The sequence below is a fragment of the Musca domestica genome, unplaced genomic scaffold (genome assembly GCF_030504385.1).
Source record: "Musca domestica strain aabys unplaced genomic scaffold, Musca_domestica.polishedcontigs.V.1.1 46, whole genome shotgun sequence".
NCBI lineage: Eukaryota > Metazoa > Arthropoda > Insecta > Diptera > Muscidae > Musca > Musca domestica.
The window spans coordinates 6,952,150-6,970,778 of record NW_026712336.1 but is presented as its reverse complement, the minus strand read 5'-3'; the positions used below and the strand labels follow the sequence as shown (position 1 = coordinate 6,970,778).

General features: G+C 37.9%; 1 long non-coding RNA gene across 1 annotated transcript in view; it reads left to right on the top strand.

Moving 5' to 3' along the window:
- The window catches only part of LOC131804580 (uncharacterized), a 134,570-nt gene that overhangs the window by 44,397 nt on the left and 71,544 nt on the right, over positions 1–18,629 (top strand). Inside the window, exon 2 of the long non-coding RNA XR_009343171.1 lies at positions 799–977. This is a non-coding gene — a long non-coding RNA (uncharacterized LOC131804580). The remainder of the gene's footprint in view (positions 1–798; positions 978–18,629) is intronic.

Below are 18,629 nucleotides of genomic sequence, written 5' to 3'. Positions count from 1 at the left end.
TTCTTTACGTCTCATTCCTGTCATTGAACTTCTTTTGTTTACTCTTTTTTAATAAACCATAATAAAACGAAGAATTTTGTGTATTATAAACCAATTGAAGGAAAAGTGAAATGAACGAGAAAAAAAACGTAAGTTTATACATGGCTGCTTTGTTGTACGAGTTTACAAAACTTCAACTGAATTTGAAGCTATGGGTTTTATGGGTGAACATAATTGTTTGTAAAAATGTATATGTCTGCAAGTTTTAACCACATGTAAAATGTTCCTAATATATCATATTTTTTTAAAAATATGTATGTACTTATATACATGAAATATTTATATGTTGTTGTTGATTTAAGACACATTTTTCAATGGAATTGTCTGCAATTCTACACAAGGAGTTCTTTGTGAGTACTTTACCCCCTGAAATAGAATTGTCGGTAAGGTCCACAATATCGTATATCCTCAATATATCGGCATCTTCCGATATTGGGTATTTTTGTTGATTTTAACAGAATTTTTAATGGCCTTTTTTTTTTGTAAATTTCCTAATTCGTTTTAAATGGTGGAGGTTATTCAAAGTTCGGCCCGGCCGAACTTACTGCTTTTTTACTTATTTAAAAATATGTATACGCTTATATACATGAAATGTTTATATAAGATACGATCTAAATTTTTTAATAAAACAGTATTTAGTTTAAAAAAAGTGTTTTATTGACAATTTTGGTTAGAAAAAAATGCATAGCGCTTTTTACGCTTTTTTAAGGAAAATTTTTACGCCATTTACGCTTTTCTGGTTTTTAATTACACTTTTAGCTCTCAAAATGTTGGCAACACTGACTATGACCAGCCGTATTATCTCTTGATTTGTATTTGCTGTTGATTAAGAATGGCGAGAGAGTCTCTCACCACTACTAAAGCCTCTATTTTGTGAGCACCATTGTTTAAAAATCATATTTTAAGAAGATTTGGTGGAAAAATTTCCTCAACATCAGGTAAGTATTCTCCTCTGATCTATTTCTACATTACTTAACCCATTTTGCTCCTCTGTTCGATTTTTCGAATTAGAGAGGGTGTACAAAATACTTTGTCAATACTTTTGAGTGCGATTGAGGCGCTGGGAAAATGTAGCAATAAAAGATAAATGTTCTAAAATTAAATATTTCCCAGCCGCCATAAAATATCACATATGAAGAATTCGGTGATCTTGTGCGCTGACGCATACGATAATGTGAGAGATAATAAAGGTTATGACCCACACGCACATATATCGATGCGCTCAGTAGATGCACAAGACCACTTGAATGAGATGTCAAGCAGCCCTGCAATGTTCTCCATTCAATATTAGAATAGATAAGAACAATTGTGTGGCTACGACTAGGTTAGTTAGATTAGTTTCAGTAGCACTTAAGAAACATATTTTTTAAATAAAATCAGAATTGAAATAACACACAGACGAAGCGGTCGTGTTTCTATTCTCAACAGAGGGTATATACCATTTGATACGACCAAAACGTGCCTCTTCGACATAAAGGTTTTAGACCCTAAGTCTCTTTGACCAAATCCGTTTCAGGATATTTGGAGTCGATCTAGCTATGTCCGTCAGTCTGGCTGCCTGGCTGATGCCACGATAACTCTCGAAGGAAGTATCCGATTTGGTCCAAACTTAGCACATCGTAATATTATTATCAAACTTATATGGAGTTCGGAGATGAGCAATATCGGTCCACTCCTTTGGTGCCAAATGGAATATTGCGATATGTTCAGCTCACGAGCCATTTTTCGGCCACTGCTACGCGGGTTTCGAGCTAGTCGCTTCTTTACTTTTCGAACCATTTCTGCTGATGTTACTGTTTTCTTCCGTCCCCTTCCTTGACGTCGGGCTACGCTACCAGTATCACGGCAACGAGCGATGGTACGAGACACAAAAGATTTGTTCACATTTAAATGCTGGAGTGCTCTAACGATAGCCATTTGTGGTGTTCCAGCCAGATATAAAGAAATCACATTATCACGCTTGAATTCCATCACGAATAACTTTTTTTCTGGAAAATTCTATCCAAAATGCTTTTGGATGCTTGTAAACAATATAATGAGCTGTCACTGGAATAATTTTAACAGCTGGCGGACGAGTGAACTAGAAATGACAGCAGTCTGAAGTTGGTTGCAGTTTTTTTCATTTCACCCGTATAGTAGAATCACCTTTTTCCCCCAAAACCGAATTGTACCAAATTTAGTACCATTTGCTGCACTTAGTGCACATTTCCAAAACCACCTCCTTACTTAAACCCCATTTCCATGAATTGATTCTCATTTTATTGCTTTAGGCACACGTATTGTTAGAATTTCAAAAAATCTTTTTATTAACTAAACAACATGAGAGACTCCCTGCATATTTAGGATTTCTAGTTCTATCTTTCCTGAATTAAAAAAGTTTATACTATTTAGTACTTTTCGTACCTTTTAGTACGTATTTCCAAATGCACCGCCATGTACGTTTCCAGCCGCACAAAGGGTAATCCTAGTGTCAAATTTAAGACTTCCATATTTCCAAATCCACCATCAAATCTCAACCCTACTCACTAACAGTGATCCTAATGACATATCAGATTTCAAGCAGCATCCGTTCAAACAATATCAAATTTAGTGAAGAATCTTCTAGGAAAGCAACCACACTTTTTACACCAAATTTTCACCCATCTCAATATCATTTTCTGACACAGGCCTGCCTCTAAGCAATAGCTAAGTAGTCACAATTTGGTAACAATTTATATGCATTGTTTTTGGGAGATTTTCACTTCAATTTATGTCTTCAACATTTTTTTTTTTTTCAAGAACTCACGTATTGACCTCTCTCATTATACCTTATAGAACCGATAGTACGTCAATTATTATATTTATTCGTCATTCAAACATTTCTTCGAAACTAACTTCAAACTTCCAACATAGCAAATTTACATTCCACATTAAAATTATCTTCATATCTCAAATAGATATCAATAGTGTTAATTTAATTCGTTCCAAACAGTCAAGGGTAGAGAGAGAGAACATTGATATCATGGCATATGTCAACATTATTCCCAGCAATGTATGCGTTTAACCATCTCAAGTCTAGGACAATCACACAAAAAGTCTGTCTGTCTGCCACATAGGTTGGTATGTAGACACATTTCTAAATGATTGAGTTCTTCTTCAAAGGCCAAACCTATGGCAACCCAAACTCAAAAGACAAAGACATGCACACTCTCACACACACACACACATTTGCATAATTTCCAGCCATAGTTTTGTCCATTAAATATAGCCTAACCACAAATAAGGATAACAAGAGAAATCATTTAGTTGCCATTTAAAATGTTGATCTCCAGACTGGATGAGCCGTCGGACTAGTCGGCCTTTTCAAGTAGTCAACATCATCACTAACGTCGTCGTCGTCATCCACAACAAACCCAGAAATAATGACACATTCAACTTTTAGTACAACAACAACAACAGATTCAGATATCCGACACTGAACGAACATGTCCACAGAACAGAAATAATGCTAAACACAGAATATTTCCCAAAAATGTTTCAAATTTAGTAATTTTTGATTAGACTTCTGTCATGTCTAAATGCAGCTTAACGTTTGGCAAAATAATTCCCCAGGCATCTTTGCAAAAGCAATAGCCTAGGGAATTACATTCTGTGGGGTATGAGGCATTCAAGGAAAAAAAGTCTTTATATAAAAGACATCGGGTCTACATATTGGAGATAAATAAATCTTCGCTAAGAAGGCTTAGAAGTATTCTAAATCAGGGCAGATATGTCTTCTCTTAGAAAGTAGCGGATCTTCCCAGAGAAGACTTCATGGTCTTCCATAAGACGACCACATGATCTACTAGGAGAAGACCTAATAGTCTTCTAGGAGAAGACTTCATGGTCTTACAGTAGAAGACCTCATGGCCTTCTGGGAGAAGACCTCATGGTCTTCCAGGAGAAGACCTTAGAGTCTTCTAGGAGAAGACCCCTTGGTCTTGTAAGAGAAGACTTCGTGGTTTTTCAGGAAAAGACCTCATGGCCTTCCAGGAGAAAACCTCATGGTCTTCCAGGAGAAAACCTCATGGTCTTCCAGGAGAAGACCTTATGGTCTTCTAGGAGGAGACCGCACCATGGTCTTCTAGAAGAAGACCTCAACGTCTTCTATGAGAACACCCCAAGATCTTCTATGAGAAGTCCTCAACAAGGTCTTCTATGAGAAGTCCTCAACAAGGTCTTCTATGAGAAGTCCTCAACAAGGTCTTCTATGAGAAGTCCTCAACAAGGTCTTCTATGGGAAGACCTCAACAAGGTCTTCTATGGGAAGACCTCAACAAGGTCTTCTATGGGAAGACCTCAACAAGGTCTTCTATGGGAAGACCGCAACAAGGTCTTCTATGGGAAGACCGCAACAAGGTCTTCTATGGGAAGACCTCAACAAGGTCTTCTATGGGAAGACCGCAACAAGGTCTTCTATGGGAAGACCGCAACAAGGTCTTCTATGGGAAGACCGCAACAAGGTCTCCTATGGGAAGACCGCAACAAGGTCTTCTATGGGAAGACCGCAACAAGGTCTTCTATGGGAAAACCGCAAAAAGGTCTTCTATGGGAAGATCTTCAGCTCTTCTATGAGAAGATCTTCAGCTCTTCTATGAGAAGATCTTCAGCTCTTCTATGAGAAGACCTTCTCAGCTCTTCTATGAGAAGACCTTCTCAGCTCTTCTATGAGAAGACCTTCTCAGCTCTTCTATGAGAAGACCTTCTCAGCTCTTCTATGAGAAGACCTTCTCAGCTCTTCTATGAGAAAACCTTCTCAGCTCTTCTATGAGAAGACCTTCTCAGCTCTTCTATGAGAAAACCTTCTCAGCTCTTCTATGAGAAGACCTTCTCAGCTCTTCTATGAGAAGACCTCAACGTCTTCTATGAGAAGACCTCAAGCACTTCTATGAGAAGACCTCAACAAGGTCTTCTATGAGAAGTGCTCATGCTCTTCTATGAGAAGAGCTCATGCTATGAAGACCTCATGGCATTCTCAAGGCCTTCAATGAGAAGTCCTCAAGGCCTTCTATGGAAGTCCTCAAGGCCTTCTATGAGAAGTCCTCATTCTCTTCTATGAGAAGTCCTCAATCTCTTCTATGAGCAGTCATCAAGGCCTTCTATGAGAATACCTCAAACTCTTCTATAAGAAAACCTCATTGTCTTCTATGAGAGGACCTCAAGCTCTTCTGTGAGAAGAACCATTGGTCTTCTACGATAAGAACAGCATAAGAAGATCTATTGGTCTTCAGTGAGAAGACCTTTCGATAATACCTTTTTATCTTCTTGGGAAGACCTTTTGTAAGACAAGGATGGATTTGTCCATAGCTCTCCAAATATCTTTTAACTCATATTTTTTTGTTTGTATCCTTGTCAGACCTGTAATGAGTGGCCGGTCAATTTTATCTATATAATTTTAATGCCAATTTAATAGAGTTTCTCTGTTAACTGATATTGTGGCTTATTCTGCATCAAAAATATATTTTTTTTATTTCGGAGAAACGTGTGTGTCATTTGGTTTCTGTCGCCTATTAAATTTTCTTGTTGTTGGGTCAAAGTTGTTACTGGCCAGCTCACTCTCTCTCTCTCTGTCCCTCTCTTCCCCGCTCTCTCTATACCAATGTGTTGCAATGACATTGCAACTGATGTTGTGGTCCTTAATGTCATTTTTGATATTTTGCAAGGCCGACAGCAAGCAGTCATCCGACTAGCTAGCCAGCTAGTCGTCCTGTCCGGCCTGCTCGAACAACAGTAGTTTTACATTGAAATCGATTAACTTGCTCACATTTCCTTAATAGAACATATCAAATGTCTAAAATAGGCCGAAGGCTTTAACATTATTTTCATTCGTTTGTCCGTCCGTCCGTCCGTCTGTCGCTCTGGTCCTTCTGCTGCAGCAGACATGTGGTGTTGACAATTTTTACAATATTCGTAATTTAAATTTCAAATTTAATTAAATATATATCGAGAATTTTATGTTGTAGTCAATCTGAAGTTTATGTCTTGGTGTTAAATTGTGCGTAAGCCTGTGTGCGTGCGAACACATGTTGGTGTGTGTGTGTGTGTGTACGTCTGTGTTTATAGTTTATTTTCATAAGGATTTAATTTGATACAAAATACAAAAGAAGATTAGACATTTTTTGGGTGAGTGTGAGTGTGTTTATGTCTGGCTGCATGTGTTTCATAACAAATGAAGGAAACAGGATTTATAATTGCAAAAGGAAAGCACAAATTAAAAACTTAAAGGACACAATTTTCAAATCTGATTATTTTAATACTTTAAAACTAGCTGTTGACAAAGAAAAAATTGAAATGTGAATTTCAGGCTGAGGGAAATAATTTCTTCATGGGGAAGATTTTTAAATTTTGTTATTTAAAGAGGCATAATTGTGGGTTTATAGCCAACTGGAAGAACTTCGTGACTTCGAAGTATGCGACAATGAAGAGCTCATTCAACTTGAGAATATGAATGAGAAACGGAATTTACACAGTTATTATACAAGTACCGTTTTTTTCTGGTCAAAATTCTGTCAACTCTGAATGGCTATAGATATTTTATTTTGTTGAAGAAATAAGACTTGAACTTCTCTTCCCTTGATCATTTAATAAAAATCTGTTTAGGCATCTATAAAAAATTAAGATTTTCACCGAAACCCAGTTCAAAATATGAAACGAATTTTTCACCGTTTATTTAAAATGAGGATTGTCACTCGGTAAGGAATCTAGTAACTCGACCCAAAATTACGGATCAGTTTTTGAAACTTTCTCACACTTTCAAAAGAACATTTGTAACAATTGTCTGGCTACATTTTCTTTGAACATACAGGGTGAGATGAAAAAACTGCAATCAACTTCAGACTGCTGTCATTTCTAAGCCACTCGTTCGACAGCTGTTAAAATTATTCCAGCTCATTATATTTTTTTCAAAAGCGTAAGAAAGCATTTTGGTGAGAATTATAGGGAAAAAAAGTTATTCGTGATGGAATTCAAGCGCGATAGTGTGATTTCTTTATATTCGACTGGATAACCACAAGTGGCTATCGTTAGAGCACATCAGCATTTAAATGTAAATAAATCTTTTATGTCTCGTACCATCGCTCGTTACCGTGGTAGCGAAGCCCGACGTCAAGGAAGTGGACAGAAGAAAATAGCAACATCAGCAGAAATGGTTCGAAAAGTAAAAAAGCGACTTGATCGAAATCCGCATCGCAGTGGCCGAAAAAATGGCTTGTGAGCTGAACATATCGCAATATTCCATTCGGCAAATATTGAAAAATGAGTTCGGGGTAAAGCCATTGAAATAACAAAAAGTGCAAGAATTAACACCGCAACAGAAAGAAAATAGACTCAAAGGAGATAATGAGTTGCTTCGCTTGGCCGAAAGTGGTGAACTGCTCAATTTGGTTTTCTCCGATGAGAAAACATTCGTTGTCCAGCAGTTTGTAAACCAACAAAATGATCGTGTTTACTTGCCATGGAGGTCAGCTGAGAATGTGCACCTTCGGTTGGTCACCAGAACTCAAGCGCTGGCAATGGTGATGGTGTGGGCCACCATAACAGCCGATGGTCACTCTCCGCTAGTATTAATCGAATAAATGCCGAATATTAACTCGAAAATATTCTGGAGGGTGTATTAAAGCTTTGAGCACGCAAACATTTTGGCCGCAGACCTCGGACATTCCAATAGGACTCAGCACCATCGCACTCAGCATGCGCCACCCAAGAATGGTTACAATATGAGGTTCCTCGCTTCATTTTCAGCGTTCAATGGCCACCAAAGTGTCCGGATACCAATCCGTTGAAATATTGTGTCTGGAATATACCAAAGTGTCGATCACCTCAAGCAAGCGCTTCGCCGGGAATGGGCAGAGCAACATTCAAGCAGCATGTGACGGTTTCATTGGCCATTTTAAGGCCATAATTCGTGCCAAAGGTGACCAATTCGAACAAATCTAAACTTATTCCAAAATTTGATGCTACTTCCGACATATTTTACTTTCATTTAATAAAATTAAAAAAATGTAAAAATTATGGCGTTTGACTTCGTTGCAGTTTTTTATCTCACCCTGTAGATACAATTTTTAGTACCTTTTAGTACTTTTAGTACACTTATAGTTCGAATTCCCAAAAATCCAGTTTGTCTCCTGCCTACATATCAGAATTCTAGCTTCAGTCGTTTGGCATGGGCGTTTATGACTTCGTAAGTCACTCACTCACATAAATGTTTCCAAAATGAGTGCAGTGTTCACATAAACCATTACACTTTCAGATACCGTTTATACATAGAAACCTTGGTAATGACTTCGTCCTTCATAGGACTTGCCGAAAACAAAATCGGCTTACGCGTTCCAGAGAACATCAATTACTAACACAATTTTTTATGTATAGAGTAATTTAAAAAATAAATTATAAAAAATCCCTATTGATTTTAAGGGTGTTCAGCACTTTCCTACCTAATTGGCAACAGGTTTGCTATTAAAAATGGTAGATATGGGACCTTCCTAGGGCATTTCCCACATGCAAGAGTAATATTTGCGATTTTCAAAATTTTAATGTTATTATCAAAGTTTTTACAATATACATTTACAAATTACAAATTTGTTGGCTCCATTTCCCTTAAACAACTATGACTCTTAAAAAGTTGCACCTTGTGTTCCCCACTAGTTTTCCCCCAACAACAATTAAGTACCAGAGAACACACTATTCAAGTCCATTAAAATCTAACCTTCGAATTGCGAAATGACACCAATTGACCTCTACCAAAAAGAAAATGCATAGAAGAACACGAACATTTCCTTTGGACTACCAACACCAATGCGATTATTATTATTATTATTACCATCACACAAAACTGCCCAGCTAGCTGGTGATGTTCCTGGAATTGTAATGAACCATGACTTTTGATGTCAATTACCAGCCAAGGGGTCGCATCGCATCGCATCACATCGCATCGAATAATATAAGAAATCTCAAAAAAGGACACGAAGCCAAAGCATCATGCACACCAACACACACACATACCGATAATGTCAATGGGTGTCATTTAGGTTAGCACCAACCAAATGTTACAATGACACCATCAAAAATTCCTGCCAAACATTACAACAATTCGAAGAACATTGGCCATCATCGTCATCATTACAGCTGGTGTCTGCAGTGGTGGACGTTGCAAAGAAAACCAAAAAAAGCTAAGACCAAAAAACGACAATTGAAACTAAAAACAATGGGAAAAACTATGTGCCGGAGATCTTAAAGATATTTGTCGTCTTCGTTTTGAAAAGCGAAATGTTCAAAGTTGTCGTTTTCATTTTTACGTGAGGACTTTCACGCAGATTATTGTAATGGCCACATATACACACACACACTCACACATATGGATGTTAGTGGTGGGTATAGATGGAGGGGGCGAAGTGCTATCTAGACCAAGGAATAGTGTAAAATATCGTGGGTAGGTTTAAGGATGACTCCTTCCAACACATTATCTTCTTTATACCCTCCACCATACTATGGAGGGTATATTAATTTTGTCATTTCGTTTGTAACTCCTCGAAATACTCATGTCAGACCCAACAAAGTATATATATATTCTTGACCAGCGTAAAATTCTAAAACGATTTAGCCGTCTGTCCGTCTATCTGTTGTAATCACGCTATCTTTCGAACAAATTGAGATAGAAGGCTAAAATTTTGCACACATGTATATTTTGCCAGTAGGTAGGTTAAGTTCGTAAATGGGCCATGTAGGCCCAAGTTATCATACAGCCCCCCTATAACGGTACCTCCCGATATTCGGTATTTTGATGATTTAAGCGACATTATTCACCGGAATTGTTTCAAATTTGGCATTTGAAGTTCGTAATGAATACTACAGCCTAAGACAGAAAATAATCTGTGTAGGTCCACGTCTTCGTATAGCCCCATATACCACACCCCCGATATTCGGTATTTTGATGATTTTAGCGACATTATTTAACCAAATCGTTCCAGATTTGGCATTTGAAGTTCGTAATAGATGCTGCAGCATAAAACAGAAAATGAGCCATGTAGGTCCACGTCTTCGTATAGCCCCCATATACCGTACCCCCCGATATTCGGTATTTTGATGATTTTAGCGACATTATTTACCGGGATTGTTTCAAATTTCGCATGTGAAGTTCGTAATGGATACTTCAACCCATGTCAGAAAATTGTCTGTGCAGGTCCACTTCTTCGTATAGCCCCCATTAAACGGTATCCCCTATATTCGGTGTTTTGATGATTTTAGCTACATTATAAACAGATTTTTCTTCAAGTTTCGCATTTAAATATTGCAATAACTTATGACAAAAGTTGCCTATGCAGGTCCACGTCGTCGTGTAGGCATTCGGTATTTTTAAGATTTTAACAGAATTTTTAACGGATTTTATTTTTTTTTTTTTTTTTTGGAAATTGTCAAATTTGTACCAAATGGTGGAGGGTATTAAAAGTTCGGCCCGGCCGAACTTACAGCATTTTTACTTGTTGGACATTAGGGTGGCATCTGGACAAAATCTCATCCGTTTTTAAAACGAAAATATTCCATAAATGCGTTAGCCGCTAATTAACAATTTTGGTATTTACATAAAAGTCCACAATATCTGTTCTCGAAGACCATGAAAAAAGACCTTAAAAATATTTTTTCTAGGGTTTATTATACCCAGCCATATGGCTTCACGGGGTATATCTCATTTGCTACGGCCAAAACGTGACTCATCGAAGTAATGGTTGTCGATCCTAGGTCTCTTTGCACCAAATCCGTTTCAGGACTTTTGGAGTCGATCAAGCTATGTCCGTCCGTCTGCCTGTCTGTCTGACTGGTGCGCACGATAACTCTCAAATGGGGTATCCCATTTGGTCCAAATTAGGTACATCGCAATATTATTATCAAACTTAGATCGAGTTCAGGGATGGGCAATCTCGGACCACTCCTTCTGGTACCTGCCCCACAAAAGGTCGACATTTTCAAAGGAAATATTTTACTGCATCGAGAGATAAAGGATAACCCGATTTTGCTCCAACTTTGCAAATACTAATATTTGCATCAATGCTAGGTCAGGTGCGAAAAAGGACAATATCGGTCCACTCAATCAAGTAACTCCCCCACAAAGGGTCAAAATTTAGAAAAATTAAAAGTCTTATAAAATGTGATGTAAATATCCGATTACCTTGAAATTACACAAATCACGAAATGTTTATTAACCCAAGATCTGGTGTGGAGATGGAATACATCGGTCCACTCCTTCTGGTACCACCCCCACAAAGGGTCAGAATTTTGAATATCCATTAAAAACCGAAATTAAAATCCGATTCCATTCAAACTGGGCACATCTCAATATTTCTATCACCACAAAATCTATTTTAAAGATGGTAGAGTTCGGACCATTTATTCAGGTACCTCCTCTACAAAAGGTCAACATTTTTAATAATTTATACTTCTATAAAATATGATGTAAGATTCCGATTACCTTCAAACTGCACACATCGCGAAATTATTATTAACTCAAGGTCTGGTATCAAGAATGGAATATATCGGCCCACTCCGTCTGGTACCTCCCCCACAAAGGTTAAAGTTCCGAATAACCGAAACGATTATTAAATCCGAAATAAGCATCCAATTATCTTCATATTTCACACATTAACACAAGATCTGCTGTGAAGATGGTCCACTCCTTCTGGTACCTCCCCCACAAGAGGGTTAACAATTTGAATAATCATAACAGAAATCCCAATCTATACACAGGGTGACATAAAAAACTGCAACAAAATCAAACACCATAATTTGTACGCTTTTTATACCCCACACCACATAGTGGTAAGGGTATTATGTCGTTGTGCATTTGTTTGTAACATGGAGAAGGAAACGAGATAGACCCATAGTTACTTTTGAGAACCTTCATAGAATCACTTTCTGAGTCGATTTATGCATGTCAGTCCGTCTGTCCGTCTGTCCATGTATTCTTGTGAACAAAATGCAGGTCGCATTTATTATCCGATTGAGATGAAATTTTCCAAACAATATTTTTTTGGCCCAAGGACGAACCCTATTGAAATTGGTGAGAATCGGATCAAATTTAGATATAGCTCCCATATATATCTTCATCCGATTTCGGGTTAAATGTGCACCAAATGTCCACAATCAGTCCAAATTACCTGAATTTTGGCACACCCAACCGAGTTCGGCCTAGAAGCAAGTATATCAAATTTGAAGAAAATCGGTTCAGATATAGCTATAGCTCCCTTATATATCTTTCATCCGATTTGATCTTTAAGTCCCTCACATTCCTAATATGTACTCCACAACCGTGATATTTGGTACCAGATATTAGATGGAGCACAGAAATAGCTGTTTTAAATTTTATCGAAATCGGTTCAGATTTGGATATAGCTCCCATATATATCTTCATCCGATTTCGGGTTAATTGACCACCAAATGGCCAATATCAGCCCAAATGGCCCGAATTTTGGCACATGTGACCGAGATTAGCCTTAAAGCAAATACAACAAATTTAGAGAAAATCGGTTCAGAAACAGCTATAGCTCCCAGCCTCTCACATTCGTAGCCTCTCACATTCGTAATATGCACTCCACAAGAATGATATTTGGTACCAGATATAAGATACAGCCCAGAAATAGCTGTTTGTAATTTTATCGAAATCGGTTCAGATTTGGATACAGCTCCCATATATATCATCATCCGATTTCGGGTTAATTGTCCACCAAATGGCCGATATAAGTACAAATGGACTGAATTTTAGTACATCGGACCGAATTCAGTCTAGAAGCTAATACCTCAAATTTGGAGAAACCCGGTTTAGAGATAGCTATAGTTCGTAAAATGCACGATAGAATTAGACAGATTTTGATTTTGTACCAAATATCTCATAGAGCTCTGAAATGTCCTGTATTAACCATTTTACGAGAGCTCTACTAAATAATCATAGTGGTGTAGGGTATCATATAGTCGGCCCCGCCCGACTTTTGAGCTTTCCTTACTGGTTTAATTTTATTGAATGAATGCAGAAAATGTCGGAAATAGCATCAACTTTTAGGATAAGTTTAGATTTGTTCGAATTGGTCACCTTTGGCACGAATTATGGCCTTCAAACGGCCAATGAAACCGTCACACGCTGTCCGAATGCGACTCTGCGGTATTTTGGCCCATTCCCAGCGAAGCATTTGCTTGAGGTGATCGATACTTTGGTATTTTTTAGTGCCAACCTTGCTTTCCAAAATACTCCAGACACAATAGTCCAATGGATTGGTATCTGGAGATTTTAGTGGCCATGGTGCGCTGGAAATGAAGCGAGGAACCTCAATTTGTAACCATTCATGGGTGGCGCGTGCTGAGTGCGATGGTGCTGAGTCATGTTGAAATTTCCGAGGTCAGCGGCCAAAATGAATATTTTCGGGATATTATTCGGCATTTATTCTGATGCCACGGTCGATTATCGGCTGTTATGGCGGCTCACAGCATCACCATTGCCGGCGCTTGATTTCTGGTGGCCAACCGAAGGTGCACATTTTCAGCTGACCTCTTTGGCATGTAAACACGATCATTTTGTTTGTTTACAAACTGCTGGACAACGAATGCTTTCTCATCGGAGAAAACCAAATTCGGCAGTTCACCACTTTCGGCCACTCTTTTACTCTTTTGAGTCTATTTTCTTTCAATTGCGGTATAAGGTCTTGCATTTTTTGGAATTTTAATTGCATTACCCCGAGCTCATTTTTTAATATTTGCCGAATGGAATATTGCGATATGTTCAGCTCACGAGCCATTTTTCGGTCACAGTAACGCGGGTTTCAATCAAGTCGCTTCTTTACTTTTCGAAATATTTCTGCTGATGTTGCTGTTTTTTTTCCTTCCACTTCCTTGACGTCGGGCTACGCTACCAGTATCACGGTAACGAGTGATGGTACGGGACACAAACGTTGTATTCACATTTAAATGCTGGAGTGCTTTAACGATAGCCACTTGTGGTTCTCCAGCCAAATATAAAGAAATCAAACTATCGCGCTTGAATCCCATCACGAATAACTTTTTTTCTTGAAAATTCTAAGCAAAATTCTTTTGTACGCTTGTAAACAAATATGATTAGCTGTCACTGGAATAATTTTAACAGCTGTCGGACGAGTGGCTTAGAAATGACAGCAGTCTGAAATTGGTTGCAGGGTTTTCATTTCACCCTGTAAATAATCGAACATTGGCTGACGATATACATCTATCGATAAAACCGACTGATACTTTTAAGATTATTAAATATTTTTTAATGCGTTTGGGACAAAAAGTCTTTTAAAAATACTTTCAAAACATACCAGATTGTTGGTCCAACAGTCCTTTCAAATTTCCAAAAACTTATGTCCTTGGAAAATTTAGCATTTGGTTAGAGTAGCATTTGGTCAGAGTTATACACACACATAAATTTCGAAAACCTTGTCTCAAAATGCCTATTATAACCCCATCTAGAAAACCCAACTCAATATTAAGTCCTGTCCAACTCATTCACATCCATCCAACCTTAGACATATATATATATATATATCTCAAGATCTCTCCTACATTCGTTAGTTTACTTCACATTTTGCCAACTTGGTATGGTGTAGGTGAATTTAAACCGCATCAAGTCATAGATGACGGTCTTTTGTAGAAGACATTAGTTTTGTGCACCAAACATTCGCATATAACCATGTCTGTATGTATGTGTATGCCACCCCCACACAACCGCCGACACCAGTGCATCCTAACAACTTAGAACCAATACCAAAAGAAAGAGAAAAGCCACAAATGGAGTAAACGACAAATAGAGTAGAAATTTCCACACACACACACACACACTCATACAACTCTTTGGTGCTGCATATTCGATTTCTGACAAGGAGAATACAAAAACCGAGGGTAACGAGCGTCGGGGCATGCATGCCACAAACAAAGAGGCCAAAGGAACAGTGAAGCAAAATGGGTATCTATAGAAAAAACAAGTTAAAACGTATCAGTCAGTGGACCGAAATATCCCTCATCATCTAATACTGATAACAACATTGGGATGTGCAAAAAGTTAAAGAAATTCGAACATTATTTCCCATTTTTTTGCGAATCTTTTGTGGGTGAGGTACCAGAAGGAGTGGCCCGACAATTTTCATATTCACATTAGGTCTCTGGCTGAAAGAAATATTTAGATAGTATATATATAACATGGTATGTTTGAAAATAATCGCTGACTTTTTTTTACAAGATGTGAGAGACATAAGTATTGAAAATTGTGTACCCAGGAAGGGGTGGGCTATAACTATAATCTTCAGACCATATGTGGTGTTAGTATGGGTGATATTTGAAGAAAATCGTATGCTTATTTCAAATTTTATGAGCGCTTTGGTTATTTAAAATTTGACACTTTGATCCGTTGTGAAGGAGGGTCCCCGAGGAGCGGGCATATATCTACCGTCTTCACGACAGAACTTGAGTTAGTTGAAATATTGGAATGTCTGAAATTTAGATACTTACGGATACTTATTTCACATTCACGTAATACTTTTTACCAATGCTATATTCTTCCGTTCAATGATCCTATTATACCTGAACTTATACAAATCGCGTAACTAGATCTAGGCGGCTAATTAACCGGTCCCGATCTTGAAATACAATTTTCCCTGAGGGCTATTGTAAAACGTAGGTCCACAATCACAATGTTCTGCCATCGGAGCGATAACCTCTTATGAACTGCAAATACTAATTTTTAGGCAAATCCATGGAGAAATGCGGAAAAACATCAAGGTACCGTATATCGGGAGTTACGCTTATATGGGGAGCTATACGCAAAAGTGAACAGGTCAACATCAATTAATGTGGACTGCACGTCATTCCTTCAGGCAGACGGGCATCGTTAAATCGTGTTAGAATTCTTATGAACTCTACGACGAATATATACAGGTGTTACAGACAGAATGACAAATTAATATATCCTCCCTTCCACGGTGTAGGGTATAAAAATCCTATTATTTATGGCATTTTTATACCCTCAGCTATATGGCTAGAGAGGGTATATATGATTTGATACGCCCAAAACGTGCCTCTTCGAAATAACGATTTTAGACCCTAGGTCTCTTTGGACCAAATCCGTTCCAGGATATTTAAAGTCGATATACCGATGTCCGTCCGTCCGTCTGCCTGACTGTCTGGCTGGTGCGTACGATAACACTCGAAGGTAGTATCCAATTTGGTCCAAAATTTATACATCATAATATTATTATCAAACTTAGATCGAATTCGGAGATGGTCAATATCGATCAACCCCTTCGGGTACCTCACCCACAACAGGTCGAAATTCTTAGAAAAAATATTTTATCGCACAGAAAGGGAAAGAATAATCCGATTTTTCTCCAACATGGCAAATCCTAATATTTTCATCAGTCCTAGGTCATCAGTCTTAGTCCTAGGTCAAGTGCGAAAATGGACTCCATCAAGTACCTCCCCCACAAAGGGTCAACATTTTGAATAATTACAACCTCTATAAAATGTGGTGTAAGAGTCCGATCGTCTTCAAATTTCACACATCCAATATTATTATTTACCCAAGGTTTGTTGTTAAGATAGAATATATCGGTCCACTCCTTCTGGTACCTTCCCCATAAAAGGTCGAAATTTTAAATATCCATTAATCTCATAACATCCGATTGGCACACAAGATCTGTTGTCAAGATGGGATATATCGGTCCACTTCTTCTGGTACATCCATCACAAAGGCTCAAAATTTTGAATATCCGTGGAGCTCATAAAACGTGAAATTAAACCCCGATTCCATTGGTACATCTCAAATTTTCCAACAACAAAAGATCTGTTATAACATTTATGACAGATATAAGCTTTGGAAATTGTGACCCTTTATGGGTGAGGTACCAGAAGGGGTTGACAGATATATATCCTCTTCACAATAGATCTTGCGTTATCAAACAAATTTGAATGTGTGAAATTTGAAGAGAGCTGGATCCTTATTTCGTTTTCTTTGAGCGTTTTGTTTCTCAAAATCTTGAAATCTGGGAGAGGTACCAGAAGAAATGGTCCGATCTTCACCATTTTTATAGCAGACCTTGTGTTTATGGAAATATTGAGATGTACCAAGTCTGAATGGAATCGTATGTTTATTTTGTCTTTTACGAACTTAATGGATATTCAAAATTTTGACCCTTTGTGGGGGAGGTACCAGATGAAATGGACCGATATATTCCAACTTAACACCAGATACTGAGTTTAAAAAAGTATTGGAATATGTGAAATTTGAAGACAATCGGATTCATGCATCACATTTTATAAGAGTTGTAATTATACCAAATGTCGATCCTCTGTGGGGGAGGTTCTTGATGAAGTGTACCGATATTGTCCATTTTTGCACCTGACCTAGCACTGGCGCAAAATATTAGTATTTGCAAAGTTGGAGCAAAATCGGATTATCGTTTATTTTCTGTGCAGAAAGTATATTTTTGAAAATTTCGACCTTTAGTGGGGGAGGTTCCAGAAGGAGTGGAACGATATATTCCATCTTAACACCAAACCTTGGGTTAATATAATTATTGGGATGTGTGAAATTTGAAGACAATCGCACTCTTACATCACATTTTATGAGATTTCTAATTATTTAACATTTTGACCCTTTGTGGGGGAGGTACCAGAAGGAGTGGTCCGATATTATCCATTTTCACACCAGACTTAGCACTGACGCAAATATTATGATTTGCAAAGTTAGAGCAAATTCGGATAATCGTTTCTCTTTCTGCGCAAAAAATATATTTTTTGAAAATTTCGACCATTTTTGGGGGAGGTACCAGAGGGAGTGGACCGATATATCCCATGTTAACACCAGACCTTGGGTTAATATAAATATTGGGATGTGTGAAATTTTAAGACAATCGTACTCTTACATCACATTTTATGAGATTTCTAATTATTTAAAATTTTGACCCTTTGTGGGGGAGGTAACAGAGGGAGTAAACCGATATTATCCATTTTCACACCTGACCCAGAACAGACGCAAATATTAGGATTAACAAAGTTGGAGAAAAATCAGATTATTTTTTCTCTTTCTATGCAAAAAGTAATTATTTTGAAAATTTCGACCTTTTGTGGGGGAGGTACTTGATGGAGTGGGCCGATATTGCCCATCTTCGAACTCACTCTAGGTTTGACACCAATTTTGGACCAAATCGGATATTCCCTTCGAGAGATATATTCATATGGACGAACATCGCTACATCGACTCCAAATGTCCGAAATGGATTTAGTCCAAAGAGATCTAGGGTCTAAAAACGTTATTTGGATGATGCTCGTTTTGGTCGTATCAAATGATATATACCCTCTCTAGTCATATGGCGGAGGGTAAATTGGCTGTTTTTTGAGAAGTCACTGGCTCCCAAATGTGTCCAATAAAATCATTATTTGGTCATGATTTTTTGTGCTAGTAAAGCATTAATTAGATATCCTCCGCTTTGGTTTCACTGTTCCGCCACGCTTCCGAATTCCAGTCTCATTTTATCTGCATTGAAGTGTGTTAGTGTGAATTCCTGTACAAAGTATATTGGATGTGA